Raw genomic sequence first — 17,213 nt, 5'->3', positions numbered from 1 at the left:
CCCGTAATACAAAGTTTGAGTCCTCAAGTTTTGTTTTAATGAATGCTTTGCAATTAAAAAGTTCCTTGTTCCCCTTATCAATAACAGTAAGATTTTAAAAAGTAATGTCGTGCATCAAGCCCCTGTGATGAGTTTGAGAAACCAGAGTGAGTTTGTAAAATCTCTCATTATTTTGAGCCATTTAGTTTCCAGGTATTGTAAAAATTCTATTATTTGCTCACATCTAGTAAACTTTTAGAGTATAATCAATAAATTAATTTTTCACCCTACCGGTATTAGATATGTGATATTAATGAATACACTTGAAAGAAAATGATTTGGTCAAGAGTCATAAAATGGTCCCACCGAGATTTGAACTCTGATCATTGGATTCAAAGTGCTAACCATTACACCATGGAACCTCCCATGTGAAAGGAGTGCAAACTGCTGCAGCAATGTGGAAATGTCAAAGTTTTTAATATTCTACTGTCAAAGAGAAACTGAATTGGATTGCTTTCCTATTCTGGTAAACTTTTGCATATTGAACTATGTTGGGGAAGGATGTTGCCCAAAAGACTCAAATAACGTTATAACTCTGTTGAACAGTGGTTTTTATGTGAGATAATATTTTTCAATGAAAGATAAGTTGCCCCCTGAGGCAAATCTCTTCTGTCAAAATGGAAAGCTCACCCTGGTACGGGAGGGTGGATGGTGTCGTGGTTAGCACTCTGGACTCTGAAAACAGGGATCTGAGTACAAATTTCAGTGGGACTTATCTGAACATTACAATTTTCTTTTCCATTCAGTTCTTAAAAGTTTTATTTGGAACAACATCACATTTACTTATAAACATGTAAAAATCAACCTGTACATATGTATCTCTGTATATATAGCTATATGTCTCTGTATATTTATAGGAACATATAAACATATAGATTATAAAAATAAATATAATTAGTGGAGGTGAAAATCATGAACAGTTGTTGCCTCTCAGCATTTGAAACATGAGTTTCTACTTCTTTCTCTTTTATATGTCCTGAAATTGAGATAGTCACTTTTTACTCATTATTGATCCAACAATACAGTTGATGTATACAAAGCATATCATATGATTTGTGAATAAAGTTCAAAAATGAGAATTTGATCAGTACCTGTGATGCCTCCGACCAAAAGCTTATATTTTACGATTGGAGATCAACTGTTGTAAATCAGCATGAAAAACATTTTCTTTTCACGATTTCCATACTAATATAAAACAACATTTTTACTAGCTGAATGAGATCATCATTTGGGTTCCTCTATGTTTGATTGAAGAAAACTTCTCATTCAAAATGTGCTATTTTCGCCTTATCAATAGCGGGAAAGCTTAAAAAAGTGATGCTGTGAATCACCCGTCTGAAATGCGTTTGAGAAAATCAGGATATGATTTTAAAATGGCTAACTACTTTGTGAAGAAATTTGATGTCAAAGTATTGTAAAGTTTGTATTGATGTGACTTGTTCAAGCTGATGGACATTTTGAAAGCATTCAATAATTGACTCTTTCAACCTACTGGTGTTGGATTTGAGCTATCAATGAACAAAGATGAAGAAATGGAAAAGCTCAAGAGTAATAAAAAAAGTCCCTCCAAGGTTTCAAATCGGATCATTGGATGCAAAGTCCAAATTGCCAACCATTGCTCTATCGAGCCACCCATGCAGGAGACAGAGACATTGCTTCAGTAGTCTGGAAATGTAGACTGTTTTATTATGCTACAGGCAAAGATGAACATTGTGATATAACTTTTATATTCAGATAAACATTTGAATATTTAACACTTTTATAGAGAATATAGCTGAAAAGAATCAAATCACATTAAATCTCTATCCACTATGACCATTCAAATGAGATATCTTTTTATCAATATAAGAGAAGGACATCACTGATGCGCTCTCTTTTGTCTCAATGGAAAAGGCACTCTTGTGTGAGAGGGTTCCATGGTGTAATGGTTAGCACTCTGGACTCTGAATCCAGCGATCTGAGTTCAAATCGCGGTGGGACCTACTACAATAATGAGATTCACTGTTTAACTCATTTTTTAGAATTTGGTCTAGAAAAAACCTAATATCAATGTTTTATACTGATGCGTATGAACGCATAAGTATGTATAGATGCATACATAGCTTTATCCATCTAGATAGCTGTTAGACAATATGAACATATCAATTATTCATAAACATAAATATTGAAGCTGAACCTAGAAACTGTTCTTTCACATCCACATTGTAAACATGAGTTTATTTTCCTTTCTCATCTATATGGCCAGTAATGAGATAGTTCATTTTTGCTGATTTCTTAGCTGACAACATGCTGGACTTACACAGTGCATTTCATTGTGAATTTCTTTGAAAGTGAATTTCAGATTCACACCTTTGACATGTCTTTCAAAAGATTCAACTTTATTGGTTGTGGATTTACTGTTGAAAATCAGTGTGTAAAATCTTTGTACGTCTGAATTTCAAGATTATTATTCAAACTGCACATCTTCGGTCCCCGTAATACAAAGTTTGACTCCTCAAGTTTTGTTTTAATGAATGCTTTGCAATTAAAAAGTTACTTGTTCCCCTTATCAATAACAGTAAGATTTTAAAAAGTAATGTCGTGCATCAAGCCCCTGTGATGAGTTTGAGAAACCAGAGTGAGTTTGTAAAATCTCTCATTATTTTGAGCCATTTAGTTTCCAGGTATTGTAAAAATTCTATTATTTGCTCACATCTAGTAAACTTTTAGAGTATAATCAATAAATTAATTTTTCACCCTACCGGTATTAGATATGTGATATTAATGAATACACTTGAAAGAAAATGATTTGGTCAAGAGTCATAAAATGGTCCCACCGAGATTTGAACTCGGATCATTGGATTCAAAGTCCAAAGTGCTAACCATTACACCATGGAACCTCCCATGTGAAAGGAGTGCAAACTGCTGCAGCAATGTGGAAATGTCAAAGTTTTTAATATTCTACTGTCAAAGAGAAACTGAATTGGATTGCTTTCCTATTCTGGTAAACTTTTGCATATTGAACTATGTTGGGGAAGGATGTTGCCCAAAAGACTCAAATAACGTTATAACTCTGTTGAACAGTGGTTTTTATGTGAGATAATATTTTTCAATGAAAGATAAGTTGCCCCCTGAGGCAAATCTCTTCTGTCAAAATGGAAAGCTCACCCTGGTACGGGAGGGTGGATGGTGTCGTGGTTAGCACTCTGGACTCTGAAAACAGGGATCTGAGTACAAATTTCAGTGGGACTTATCTGAACATTACAATTTTCTTTTCCATTCAGTTCTTAAAAGTTTTATTTGGAACAACATCACATTTACTTATAAACATGTAAAAATCAACCTGTACATATGTATCTCTGTATATATAGCTATATGTCTCTGTATATTTATAGGAACATATAAACATATAGATTATAAAAATAAATATAATTAGTGGAGGTGAAAATCATGAACAGTTGTTGCCTCTCAGCATTTGAAACATGAGTTTCTACTTCTTTCTCTTTTATATGTCCTGAAATTGAGATAGTCACTTTTTACTCATTATTGATCCAACAATACAGTTGATGTATACAAAGCATATCATATGATTTCTGAATGAAGTTCAAAAATGAGAATTTGATCAGTACCTGTCATGCCTCCGACCAAAAGCTTATATTTTACGATTGGAGATCAACTGTTGTAAATCAGCATGAAAAACATTTTCTTTTCACGATTTCCATACTAATATAAAACAACATTTTTACTAGCTGAATGAGATCATCATTTGGGTTCCTCTATGTTTGATTGAAGAAAACTTCTCATTCAAAATGTGCTATTTTCGCCTTATCAATAGCGGGAAAGCTTAAAAAAGTGATGCTGTGAATCACCCGTCTGAAATGCGTTTGAGAAAATCAGGATATGATTTTATAATGGCTAACTACTTTGTGAAGAAATTTGATGTCAATGTATTGTAAAGTTTGTATTGATGTAACTTGTTCAAGCTGATGGACATTTGGAAAGCATTCAATAATTGACTCTTTCAACCTACTGGTGTTGGATTTGAGCTATCAATGAACAAAGATGAAGAAATGGAAAAGCTCAAGAGTAATAAAAAAAGTCCCTCCAAGGTTTCAAATCGGATCATTGGATGCAAAGTCCAAATTGCCAACCATTGCTCTATCGAGCCACCCATGCAGGAGACAGAGACATTGCTTCAGTAGTCTGGAAATGTAGACTGTTTTATTATGCTACAGGCAAAGATGAACATTGTGATATAACTTTTATATTCAGATAAACATTTGAATATTTAACACTTTTATAGAGAATATAGCTGAAAAGAATCAAATCACATTAAATCTCTATCCACTATGACCATTCAAATGAGATATCTTTTTATCAATATAAGAGAAGGACATCACTGATGCGCTCTCTTTTGTCTCAATGGAAAAGGCACTCTTGTGTGAGAGGGTTCCATGGTGTAATGGTTAGCACTCTGGACTCTGAATCCAGCGATCCGAGTTCAAATCTCGGTGGGACCTACTACAATAATGAGATTCACTGTTTAACTCATTTTTTAGGAATTTGGTCTAGAAATACCTAATATCAATGTTTTATACTGATGCGTATGAACGCATAAGTATGTATAGATGCATACATAGCTTTATCCATCTAGATAGCTGTTAGACAATATGAACATATCAATTATTCATAAACATAAATATTGAAGCTGAACCTAGAAACTGTTCTTTCACATCCACATTGTAAACATGAGTTTATTTTCCTTTCTCATCTATATGGCCAGTAATGAGATAGTTCATTTTTGCTGATTTCTTAGCTGACAACATGCTGCACTTACACAGTGCATTTCATTGTGAATTTCTTTGAAAGTGAATTTCAGATTCACACCTTTGACATGTCTTTCAAAAGATTCAACTTTATTGGTTGTGGATTTACTGTTGAAAATCAGTGTGTAAAATGTTTGTACGTCTGAATTTCAAGATTATTATTCAAACTGCACATCTTCGGTCCCCGTAATACAAAGTTTGAGTCCTCAAGTTTTGTTTTAATGAATGCTTTGCAATTAAAAAGTTCCTTGTTCCCCTTATCAATAACAGTAAGATTTTAAAAAGTAATGTCGTGCATCAAGCCCCTGTGATGAGTTTGAGAAACCAGAGTGAGTTTGTAAAATCTCTCATTATTTTGAGCCATTTAGTTTCCAGGTATTGTAAAAATTCTATTATTTGCTCACATCTAGTAAACTTTTAGAGTATAATCAATAAATTAATTTTTCACCCTACCGGTATTAGATATGTGATATTAATGAATACACTTGAAAGAAAATGATTTGGTCAAGAGTCATAAAATGGTCCCACCGAGATTTGAACTCTGATCATTGGATTCAAAGTGCTAACCATTACACCATGGAACCTCCCATGTGAAAGGAGTGCAAACTGCTGCAGCAATGTGGAAATGTCAAAGTTTTTAATATTCTACTGTCAAAGAGAAACTGAATTGGATTGCTTTCCTATTCTGGTAAACTTTTGCATATTGAACTATGTTGGGGAAGGATGTTGCCCAAAAGACTCAAATAACGTTATAACTCTGTTGAACAGTGGTTTTTATGTGAGATAATATTTTTCAATGAAAGATAAGTTGCCCCCTGAGGCAAATCTCTTCTGTCAAAATGGAAAGCTCACCCTGGTACGGGAGGGTGGATGGTGTCGTGGTTAGCACTCTGGACTCTGAAAACAGGGATCTGAGTACAAATTTCAGTGGGACTTATCTGAACATTACAATTTTCTTTTCCATTCAGTTCTTAAAAGTTTTATTTGGAACAACATCACATTTACTTATAAACATGTAAAAATCAACCTGTACATATGTATCTCTGTATATATAGCTATATGTCTCTGTATATTTATAGGAACATATAAACATATAGATTATAAAAATAAATATAATTAGTGGAGGTGAAAATCATGAACAGTTGTTGCCTCTCAGCATTTGAAACATGAGTTTCTACTTCTTTCTCTTTTATATGTCCTGAAATTGAGATAGTCACTTTTTACTCATTATTGATCCAACAATACAGTTGATGTATACAAAGCATATCATATGATTTCTGAATGAAGTTCAAAAATGAGAATTTGATCAGTACCTGTCATGCCTCCGACCAAAAGCTTATATTTTACGATTGGAGATCAACTGTTGTAAATCAGCATGAAAAACATTTTCTTTTCACGATTTCCATACTAATATAAAACAACATTTTTACTAGCTGAATGAGATCATCATTTGGGTTCCTCTATGTTTGATTGAAGAAAACTTCTCATTCAAAATGTGCTATTTTCGCCTTATCAATAGCGGGAAAGCTTAAAAAAGTGATGCTGTGAATCACCCGTCTGAAATGCGTTTGAGAAAATCAGGATATGATTTTATAATGGCTAACTACTTTGTGAAGAAATTTGATGTCAATGTATTGTAAAGTTTGTATTGATGTAACTTGTTCAAGCTGATGGACATTTGGAAAGCATTCAATAATTGACTCTTTCAACCTACTGGTGTTGGATTTGAGCTATCAATGAACAAAGATGAAGAAATGGAAAAGCTCAAGAGTAATAAAAAAAGTCCCTCCAAGGTTTCAAATCGGATCATTGGATGCAAAGTCCAAATTGCCAACCATTGCTCTATCGAGCCACCCATGCAGGAGACAGAGACATTGCTTCAGTAGTCTGGAAATGTAGACTGTTTTATTATGCTACAGGCAAAGATGAACATTGTGATATAACTTTTATATTCAGATAAACATTTGAATATTTAACACTTTTATAGAGAATATAGCTGAAAAGAATCAAATCACATTAAATCTCTATCCACTATGACCATTCAAATGAGATATCTTTTTATCAATATAAGAGAAGGACATCACTGATGCGCTCTCTTTTGTCTCAATGGAAAAGGCACTCTTGTGTGAGAGGGTTCCATGGTGTAATGGTTAGCACTCTGGACTCTGAATCCAGCGATCCGAGTTCAAATCTCGGTGGGACCTACTACAATAATGAGATTCACTGTTTAACTCATTTTTTAGGAATTTGGTCTAGAAATACCTAATATCAATGTTTTATACTGATGCGTATGAACGCATAAGTATGTATAGATGCATACATAGCTTTATCCATCTAGATAGCTGTTAGACAATATGAACATATCAATTATTCATAAACATAAATATTGAAGCTGAACCTAGAAACTGTTCTTTCACATCCACATTGTAAACATGAGTTTATTTTCCTTTCTCATCTATATGGCCAGTAATGAGATAGTTCATTTTTGCTGATTTCTTAGCTGACAACATGCTGCACTTACACAGTGCATTTCATTGTGAATTTCTTTGAAAGTGAATTTCAGATTCACACCTTTGACATGTCTTTCAAAAGATTCAACTTTATTGGTTGTGGATTTACTGTTGAAAATCAGTGTGTAAAATGTTTGTACGTCTGAATTTCAAGATTATTATTCAAACTGCACATCTTCGGTCCCCGTAATACAAAGTTTGAGTCCTCAAGTTTTGTTTTAATGAATGCTTTGCAATTAAAAAGTTCCTTGTTCCCCTTATCAATAACAGTAAGATTTTAAAAAGTAATGTCGTGCATCAAGCCCCTGTGATGAGTTTGAGAAACCAGAGTGAGTTTGTAAAATCTCTCATTATTTTGAGCCATTTAGTTTCCAGGTATTGTAAAAATTCTATTATTTGCTCACATCTAGTAAACTTTTAGAGTATAATCAATAAATTAATTTTTCACCCTACCGGTATTAGATATGTGATATTAATGAATACACTTGAAAGAAAATGATTTGGTCAAGAGTCATAAAATGGTCCCACCGAGATTTGAACTCTGATCATTGGATTCAAAGTGCTAACCATTACACCATGGAACCTCCCATGTGAAAGGAGTGCAAACTGCTGCAGCAATGTGGAAATGTCAAAGTTTTTAATATTCTACTGTCAAAGAGAAACTGAATTGGATTGCTTTCCTATTCTGGTAAACTTTTGCATATTGAACTATGTTGGGGAAGGATGTTGCCCAAAAGACTCAAATAACGTTATAACTCTGTTGAACAGTGGTTTTTATGTGAGATAATATTTTTCAATGAAAGATAAGTTGCCCCCTGAGGCAAATCTCTTCTGTCAAAATGGAAAGCTCACCCTGGTACGGGAGGGTGGATGGTGTCGTGGTTAGCACTCTGGACTCTGAAAACAGGGATCTGAGTACAAATTTCAGTGGGACTTATCTGAACATTACAATTTTCTTTTCCATTCAGTTCTTAAAAGTTTTATTTGGAACAACATCACATTTACTTATAAACATGTAAAAATCAACCTGTACATATGTATCTCTGTATATATAGCTATATGTCTCTGTATATTTATAGGAACATATAAACATATAGATTATAAAAATAAATATAATTAGTGGAGGTGAAAATCATGAACAGTTGTTGCCTCTCAGCATTTGAAACATGAGTTTCTACTTCTTTCTCTTTTATATGTCCTGAAATTGAGATAGTCACTTTTTACTCATTATTGATCCAACAATACAGTTGATGTATACAAAGCATATCATATGATTTGTGAATAAAGTTCAAAAATGAGAATTTGATCAGTACCTGTGATGCCTCCGACCAAAAGCTTATATTTTACGATTGGAGATCAACTGTTGTAAATCAGCATGAAAAACATTTTCTTTTCACGATTTCCATACTAATATAAAACAACATTTTTACTAGCTGAATGAGATCATCATTTGGGTTCCTCTATGTTTGATTGAAGAAAACTTCTCATTCAAAATGTGCTATTTTCGCCTTATCAATAGCGGGAAAGCTTAAAAAAGTGATGCTGTGAATCACCCGTCTGAAATGCGTTTGAGAAAATCAGGATATGATTTTAAAATGGCTAACTACTTTGTGAAGAAATTTGATGTCAAAGTATTGTAAAGTTTGTATTGATGTGACTTGTTCAAGCTGATGGACATTTTGAAAGCATTCAATAATTGACTCTTTCAACCTACTGGTGTTGGATTTGAGCTATCAATGAACAAAGATGAAGAAATGGAAAAGCTCAAGAGTAATAAAAAAAGTCCCTCCAAGGTTTCAAATCGGATCATTGGATGCAAAGTCCAAATTGCCAACCATTGCTCTATCGAGCCACCCATGCAGGAGACAGAGACATTGCTTCAGTAGTCTGGAAATGTAGACTGTTTTATTATGCTACAGGCAAAGATGAACATTGTGATATAACTTTTATATTCAGATAAACATTTGAATATTTAACACTTTTATAGAGAATATAGCTGAAAAGAATCAAATCACATTAAATCTCTATCCACTATGACCATTCAAATGAGATATCTTTTTATCAATATAAGAGAAGGACATCACTGATGCGCTCTCTTTTGTCTCAATGGAAAAGGCACTCTTGTGTGAGAGGGTTCCATGGTGTAATGGTTAGCACTCTGGACTCTGAATCCAGCGATCTGAGTTCAAATCGCGGTGGGACCTACTACAATAATGAGATTCACTGTTTAACTCATTTTTTAGAATTTGGTCTAGAAAAAACCTAATATCAATGTTTTATACTGATGCGTATGAACGCATAAGTATGTATAGATGCATACATAGCTTTATCCATCTAGATAGCTGTTAGACAATATGAACATATCAATTATTCATAAACATAAATATTGAAGCTGAACCTAGAAACTGTTCTTTCACATCCACATTGTAAACATGAGTTTATTTTCCTTTCTCATCTATATGGCCAGTAATGAGATAGTTCATTTTTGCTGATTTCTTAGCTGACAACATGCTGGACTTACACAGTGCATTTCATTGTGAATTTCTTTGAAAGTGAATTTCAGATTCACACCTTTGACATGTCTTTCAAAAGATTCAACTTTATTGGTTGTGGATTTACTGTTGAAAATCAGTGTGTAAAATCTTTGTACGTCTGAATTTCAAGATTATTATTCAAACTGCACATCTTCGGTCCCCGTAATACAAAGTTTGACTCCTCAAGTTTTGTTTTAATGAATGCTTTGCAATTAAAAAGTTCCTTGTTCCCCTTATCAATAACAGTAAGATTTTAAAAAGTAATGTCGTGCATCAAGCCCCTGTGATGAGTTTGAGAAACCAGAGTGAGTTTGTAAAATCTCTCATTATTTTGAGCCATTTAGTTTCCAGGTATTGTAAAAATTCTATTATTTGCTCACATCTAGTAAACTTTTAGAGTATAATCAATAAATTAATTTTTCACCCTACCGGTATTAGATATGTGATATTAATGAATACACTTGAAAGAAAATGATTTGGTCAAGAGTCATAAAATGGTCCCACCGAGATTTGAACTCGGATCATTGGATTCAAAGTCCAAAGTGCTAACCATTACACCATGGAACCTCCCATGTGAAAGGAGTGCAAACTGCTGCAGCAATGTGGAAATGTCAAAGTTTTTAATATTCTACTGTCAAAGAGAAACTGAATTGGATTGCTTTCCTATTCTGGTAAACTTTTGCATATTGAACTATGTTGGGGAAGGATGTTGCCCAAAAGACTCAAATAACGTTATAACTCTGTTGAACAGTGGTTTTTATGTGAGATAATATTTTTCAATGAAAGATAAGTTGCCCCCTGAGGCAAATCTCTTCTGTCAAAATGGAAAGCTCACCCTGGTACGGGAGGGTGGATGGTGTCGTGGTTAGCACTCTGGACTCTGAAAACAGGGATCTGAGTACAAATTTCAGTGGGACTTATCTGAACATTACAATTTTCTTTTCCATTCAGTTCTTAAAAGTTTTATTTGGAACAACATCACATTTACTTATAAACATGTAAAAATCAACCTGTACATATGTATCTCTGTATATATAGCTATATGTCTCTGTATATTTATAGGAACATATAAACATATAGATTATAAAAATAAATATAATTAGTGGAGGTGAAAATCATGAACAGTTGTTGCCTCTCAGCATTTGAAACATGAGTTTCTACTTCTTTCTCTTTTATATGTCCTGAAATTGAGATAGTCACTTTTTACTCATTATTGATCCAACAATACAGTTGATGTATACAAAGCATATCATATGATTTCTGAATGAAGTTCAAAAATGAGAATTTGATCAGTACCTGTCATGCCTCCGACCAAAAGCTTATATTTTACGATTGGAGATCAACTGTTGTAAATCAGCATGAAAAACATTTTCTTTTCACGATTTCCATACTAATATAAAACAACATTTTTACTAGCTGAATGAGATCATCATTTGGGTTCCTCTATGTTTGATTGAAGAAAACTTCTCATTCAAAATGTGCTATTTTCGCCTTATCAATAGCGGGAAAGCTTAAAAAAGTGATGCTGTGAATCACCCGTCTGAAATGCGTTTGAGAAAATCAGGATATGATTTTATAATGGTTAACTACTTTGTGAAGAAATTTGATGTCAATGTATTGTAAAGTTTGTATTGATGTAACTTGTTCAAGCTGATGGACATTTGGAAAGCATTCAATAATTGACTCTTTCAACCTACTGGTGTTGGATTTGAGCTATCAATGAACAAAGATGAAGAAATGGAAAAGCTCAAGAGTAATAAAAAAAGTCCCTCCAAGGTTTCAAATCGGATCATTGGATGCAAAGTCCAAATTGCCAACCATTGCTCTATCGAGCCACCCATGCAGGAGACAGAGACATTGCTTCAGTAGTCTGGAAATGTAGACTGTTTTATTATGCTACAGGCAAAGATGAACATTGTTATATAACTTTTATATTCAGATAAACATTTGAATATTTAACACTTTTATAGAGAATATAGCTGAAAAGAATCAAATCACATTAAATCTCTATCCACTATGACCATTCAAATGAGATATCTTTTTATCAATATAAGAGAAGGACATCACTGATGCGCTCTCTTTTGTCTCAATGGAAAAGGCACTCTTGTGTGAGAGGGTTCCATGGTGTAATGGTTAGCACTCTGGACTCTGAATCCAGCGATCCGAGTTCAAATCTCGGTGGGACCTACTACAATAATGAGATTCACTGTTTAACTCATTTTTTAGGAATTTGGTCTAGAAATACCTAATATCAATGTTTTATACTGATGCGTATGAACGCATAAGTATGTATAGATGCATACATAGCTTTATCCATCTAGATAGCTGTTAGACAATATGAACATATCAATTATTCATAAACATAAATATTGAAGCTGAACCTAGAAACTGTTCTTTCACATCCACATTGTAAACATGAGTTTATTTTCCTTTCTCATCTATATGGCCAGTAATGAGATAGTTCATTTTTGCTGATTTCTTAGCTGACAACATGCTGCACTTACACAGTGCATTTCATTGTGAATTTCTTTGAAAGTGAATTTCAGATTCACACCTTTGACATGTCTTTCAAAAGATTCAACTTTATTGGTTGTGGATTTACTGTTGAAAATCAGTGTGTAAAATGTTTGTACGTCTGAATTTCAAGATTATTATTCAAACTGCACATCTTCGGTCCCCGTAATACAAAGTTTGAGTCCTCAAGTTTTGTTTTAATGAATGCTTTGCAATTAAAAAGTTCCTTGTTCCCCTTATCAATAACAGTAAGATTTTAAAAAGTAATGTCGTGCATCAAGCCCCTGTGATGAGTTTGAGAAACCAGAGTGAGTTTGTAAAATCTCTCATTATTTTGAGCCATTTAGTTTCCAGGTATTGTAAAAATTCTATTATTTGCTCACATCTAGTAAACTTTTAGAGTATAATCAATAAATTAATTTTTCACCCTACCGGTATTAGATATGTGATATTAATGAATACACTTGAAAGAAAATGATTTGGTCAAGAGTCATAAAATGGTCCCACCGAGATTTGAACTCTGATCATTGGATTCAAAGTGCTAACCATTACACCATGGAACCTCCCATGTGAAAGGAGTGCAAACTGCTGCAGCAATGTGGAAATGTCAAAGTTTTTAATATTCTACTGTCAAAGAGAAACTGAATTGGATTGCTTTCCTATTCTGGTAAACTTTTGCATATTGAACTATGTTGGGGAAGGATGTTGCCCAAAAGACTCAAATAACGTTATAACTCTGTTGAACAGTGGTTTTTATGTGAGATAATATTTTTCAATGAAAGATAAGTTGCCCCCTGAGGCAAATCTCTTCTGTCAAAATGGAAAGCTCACCCTGGTACGGGAGGGTGGATGGTGTCGTGGTTAGCACTCTGGACTCTGAAAACAGGGATCTGAGTACAAATTTCAGTGGGACTTATCTGAACATTACAATTTTCTTTTCCATTCAGTTCTTAAAAGTTTTATTTGGAACAACATCACATTTACTTATAAACATGTAAAAATCAACCTGTACATATGTATCTCTGTATATATAGCTATATGTCTCTGTATATTTATAGGAACATATAAACATATAGATTATAAAAATAAATATAATTAGTGGAGGTGAAAATCATGAACAGTTGTTGCCTCTCAGCATTTGAAACATGAGTTTCTACTTCTTTCTCTTTTATATGTCCTGAAATTGAGATAGTCACTTTTTACTCATTATTGATCCAACAATACAGTTGATGTATACAAAGCATATCATATGATTTGTGAATAAAGTTCAAAAATGAGAATTTGATCAGTACCTGTGATGCCTCCGACCAAAAGCTTATATTTTACGATTGGAGATCAACTGTTGTAAATCAGCATGAAAAACATTTTCTTTTCACGATTTCCATACTAATATAAAACAACATTTTTACTAGCTGAATGAGATCATCATTTGGGTTCCTCTATGTTTGATTGAAGAAAACTTCTCATTCAAAATGTGCTATTTTCGCCTTATCAATAGCGGGAAAGCTTAAAAAAGTGATGCTGTGAATCACCCGTCTGAAATGCGTTTGAGAAAATCAGGATATGATTTTAAAATGGCTAACTACTTTGTGAAGAAATTTGATGTCAAAGTATTGTAAAGTTTGTATTGATGTGACTTGTTCAAGCTGATGGACATTTTGAAAGCATTCAATAATTGACTCTTTCAACCTACTGGTGTTGGATTTGAGCTATCAATGAACAAAGATGAAGAAATGGAAAAGCTCAAGAGTAATAAAAAAAGTCCCTCCAAGGTTTCAAATCGGATCATTGGATGCAAAGTCCAAATTGCCAACCATTGCTCTATCGAGCCACCCATGCAGGAGACAGAGACATTGCTTCAGTAGTCTGGAAATGTAGACTGTTTTATTATGCTACAGGCAAAGATGAACATTGTGATATAACTTTTATATTCAGATAAACATTTGAATATTTAACACTTTTATAGAGAATATAGCTGAAAAGAATCAAATCACATTAAATCTCTATCCACTATGACCATTCAAATGAGATATCTTTTTATCAATATAAGAGAAGGACATCACTGATGCGCTCTCTTTTGTCTCAATGGAAAAGGCACTCTTGTGTGAGAGGGTTCCATGGTGTAATGGTTAGCACTCTGGACTCTGAATCCAGCGATCTGAGTTCAAATCGCGGTGGGACCTACTACAATAATGAGATTCACTGTTTAACTCATTTTTTAGAATTTGGTCTAGAAAAAACCTAATATCAATGTTTTATACTGATGCGTATGAACGCATAAGTATGTATAGATGCATACATAGCTTTATCCATCTAGATAGCTGTTAGACAATATGAACATATCAATTATTCATAAACATAAATATTGAAGCTGAACCTAGAAACTGTTCTTTCACATCCACATTGTAAACATGAGTTTATTTTCCTTTCTCATCTATATGGCCAGTAATGAGATAGTTCATTTTTGCTGATTTCTTAGCTGACAACATGCTGGACTTACACAGTGCATTTCATTGTGAATTTCTTTGAAAGTGAATTTCAGATTCACACCTTTGACATGTCTTTCAAAAGATTCAACTTTATTGGTTGTGGATTTACTGTTGAAAATCAGTGTGTAAAATCTTTGTACGTCTGAATTTCAAGATTATTATTCAAACTGCACATCTTCGGTCCCCGTAATACAAAGTTTGACTCCTCAAGTTTTGTTTTAATGAATGCTTTGCAATTAAAAAGTTACTTGTTCCCCTTATCAATAACAGTAAGATTTTAAAAAGTAATGTCGTGCATCAAGCCCCTGTGATGAGTTTGAGAAACCAGAGTGAGTTTGTAAAATCTCTCATTATTTTGAGCCATTTAGTTTCCAGGTATTGTAAAAATTCTATTATTTGCTCACATCTAGTAAACTTTTAGAGTATAATCAATAAATTAATTTTTCACCCTACCGGTATTAGATATGTGATATTAATGAATACACTTGAAAGAAAATGATTTGGTCAAGAGTCATAAAATGGTCCCACCGAGATTTGAACTCGGATCATTGGATTCAAAGTCCAAAGTGCTAACCATTACACCATGGAACCTCCCATGTGAAAGGAGTGCAAACTGCTGCAGCAATGTGGAAATGTCAAAGTTTTTAATATTCTACTGTCAAAGAGAAACTGAATTGGATTGCTTTCCTATTCTGGTAAACTTTTGCATATTGAACTATGTTGGGGAAGGATGTTGCCCAAAAGACTCAAATAACGTTATAACTCTGTTGAACAGTGGTTTTTATGTGAGATAATATTTTTCAATGAAAGATAAGTTGCCCCCTGAGGCAAATCTCTTCTGTCAAAATGGAAAGCTCACCCTGGTACGGGAGGGTGGATGGTGTCGTGGTTAGCACTCTGGACTCTGAAAACAGGGATCTGAGTACAAATTTCAGTGGGACTTATCTGAACATTACAATTTTCTTTTCCATTCAGTTCTTAAAAGTTTTATTTGGAACAACATCACATTTACTTATAAACATGTAAAAATCAACCTGTACATATGTATCTCTGTATATATAGCTATATGTCTCTGTATATTTATAGGAACATATAAACATATAGATTATAAAAATAAATATAATTAGTGGAGGTGAAAATCATGAACAGTTGTTGCCTCTCAGCATTTGAAACATGAGTTTCTACTTCTTTCTCTTTTATATGTCCTGAAATTGAGATAGTCACTTTTTACTCATTATTGATCCAACAATACAGTTGATGTATACAAAGCATATCATATGATTTCTGAATGAAGTTCAAAAATGAGAATTTGATCAGTACCTGTCATGCCTCCGACCAAAAGCTTATATTTTACGATTGGAGATCAACTGTTGTAAATCAGCATGAAAAACATTTTCTTTTCACGATTTCCATACTAATATAAAACAACATTTTTACTAGCTGAATGAGATCATCATTTGGGTTCCTCTATGTTTGATTGAAGAAAACTTCTCATTCAAAATGTGCTATTTTCGCCTTATCAATAGCGGGAAAGCTTAAAAAAGTGATGCTGTGAATCACCCGTCTGAAATGCGTTTGAGAAAATCAGGATATGATTTTATAATGGCTAACTACTTTGTGAAGAAATTTGATGTCAATGTATTGTAAAGTTTGTATTGATGTAACTTGTTCAAGCTGATGGACATTTGGAAAGCATTCAATAATTGACTCTTTCAACCTACTGGTGTTGGATTTGAGCTATCAATGAACAAAGATGAAGAAATGGAAAAGCTCAAGAGTAATAAAAAAAGTCCCTCCAAGGTTTCAAATCGGATCATTGGATGCAAAGTCCAAATTGCCAACCATTGCTCTATCGAGCCACCCATGCAGGAGACAGAGACATTGCTTCAGTAGTCTGGAAATGTAGACTGTTTTATTATGCTACAGGCAAAGATGAACATTGTGATATAACTTTTATATTCAGATAAACATTTGAATATTTAACACTTTTATAGAGAATATAGCTGAAAAGAATCAAATCACATTAAATCTCTATCCACTATGACCATTCAAATGAGATATCTTTTTATCAATATAAGAGAAGGACATCACTGATGCGCTCTCTTTTGTCTCAATGGAAAAGGCACTCTTGTGTGAGAGGGTTCCATGGTGTAATGGTTAGCACTCTGGACTCTGAATCCAGCGATCCGAGTTCAAATCTCGGTGGGACCTACTACAATAATGAGATTCACTGTTTAACTCATTTTTTAGGAATTTGGTCTAGAAATACCTAATATCAATGTTTTATACTGATGCGTATGAACGCATAAGTATGTATAGATG

The 17,213-nt window shown here is 33.6% G+C and overlaps 7 non-coding genes across 7 annotated transcripts; 4 read left to right on the top strand and 3 right to left on the bottom strand.

Moving 5' to 3' along the window:
- Positions 1-2,846: 2,846 nt before the first annotated feature.
- Positions 2,847-2,918, bottom strand: TRNAQ-UUG (transfer RNA glutamine (anticodon UUG)). Its single transcript has one exon. It is a non-coding gene; the product is annotated as a tRNA-Gln (tRNA).
- Positions 2,919-4,466: 1,548 nt separating this feature from the next.
- On the top strand, positions 4,467-4,538 carry TRNAQ-CUG (transfer RNA glutamine (anticodon CUG)). Its single transcript has one exon. It is a non-coding gene; the product is annotated as a tRNA-Gln (tRNA).
- Positions 4,539-6,976: 2,438 nt separating this feature from the next.
- Positions 6,977-7,048, top strand: TRNAQ-CUG (transfer RNA glutamine (anticodon CUG)). The gene has a single exon. It is a non-coding gene; the product is annotated as a tRNA-Gln (tRNA).
- Positions 7,049-10,383: 3,335 nt separating this feature from the next.
- TRNAQ-UUG (transfer RNA glutamine (anticodon UUG)) lies at positions 10,384-10,455 on the bottom strand. The gene has a single exon. It is a non-coding gene; the product is annotated as a tRNA-Gln (tRNA).
- Positions 10,456-12,003: 1,548 nt separating this feature from the next.
- On the top strand, positions 12,004-12,075 carry TRNAQ-CUG (transfer RNA glutamine (anticodon CUG)). Its single transcript has one exon. It is a non-coding gene; the product is annotated as a tRNA-Gln (tRNA).
- Positions 12,076-15,410: 3,335 nt separating this feature from the next.
- Positions 15,411-15,482, bottom strand: TRNAQ-UUG (transfer RNA glutamine (anticodon UUG)). Its single transcript has one exon. It is a non-coding gene; the product is annotated as a tRNA-Gln (tRNA).
- A 1,548-nt stretch (positions 15,483-17,030) lies between these two features.
- TRNAQ-CUG (transfer RNA glutamine (anticodon CUG)) lies at positions 17,031-17,102 on the top strand. The gene has a single exon. It is a non-coding gene; the product is annotated as a tRNA-Gln (tRNA).
- The last annotated feature ends 111 nt before the right edge of the window (positions 17,103-17,213 follow it).

This window comes from Triturus cristatus, chromosome 5_2, assembly GCF_964204655.1.
Source record: "Triturus cristatus chromosome 5_2, aTriCri1.1, whole genome shotgun sequence".
In the NCBI taxonomy this organism is placed as follows: Eukaryota; Metazoa; Chordata; class Amphibia; order Caudata; family Salamandridae; genus Triturus; species Triturus cristatus.
This window is presented reverse-complemented; position numbering and strand designations above follow the sequence as displayed.